The sequence below is a fragment of the Diaphorina citri genome, unplaced genomic scaffold (genome assembly GCF_000475195.1).
Source record: "Diaphorina citri unplaced genomic scaffold, Diaci psyllid genome assembly version 1.1 scaffold48944, whole genome shotgun sequence".
NCBI classification, from domain to species: domain Eukaryota; kingdom Metazoa; phylum Arthropoda; class Insecta; order Hemiptera; family Psyllidae; genus Diaphorina; species Diaphorina citri.
Genome location: NW_007426258.1, coordinates 1 through 494, shown reverse-complemented (window position 1 = coordinate 494; position 494 = coordinate 1). Strand labels below are relative to the sequence as shown.

General features: G+C 34.4%; 1 long non-coding RNA gene across 1 annotated transcript; it reads left to right on the top strand.

Annotated features, from left to right (window-relative positions):
* The first annotated feature begins 33 nt into the window (after positions 1–33).
* Positions 34–490, top strand: LOC113473614. The gene is made up of 2 exons (XR_003395546.1): positions 34–114; positions 428–490. It is a non-coding gene; the product is annotated as an uncharacterized LOC113473614 (long non-coding RNA).
* The last annotated feature ends 4 nt before the right edge of the window (positions 491–494 follow it).

Genomic DNA, 494 nt, shown 5'->3' with positions numbered 1-494 from the left:
TTTTTTAATTTACATATCAATTTTATTTATTTATTTATTTTTCAGCCCCCACCAGGATTTGAAGCAGATATCAAGTTAGTGGCTGACAATGAAGAAATCAATCCACTTAATATGGTATGAATAGCAAAGGAGATTTTTTCCCAATTTTGAATTCTTCTGTACAAGATGAGATACTTAAAATGTGTTCAAATCAAATTTAACAGAAGGTTATGAGACTATAGACCCAGACAGAAAACTCCAATATACATAAAATGGATAGAGATAAAGGGATAAGAATAGACCCCCCTAAAATGACCCACAGAATTGAGCAAATCCATCAGATGCATGCCATGTAACTGCATTGCACTAGATTTACTGTCTCCATAGCAAAATATGTCCCAATATCCCATAGCTAAACAGCAATAAATATTTGGTTAATTTTTTCCAGATGCCCAAGATGAATCAAAATCCTGCACCAGGGCAACCCTTCCCACTACCTAAAGAGAGACAGGTAT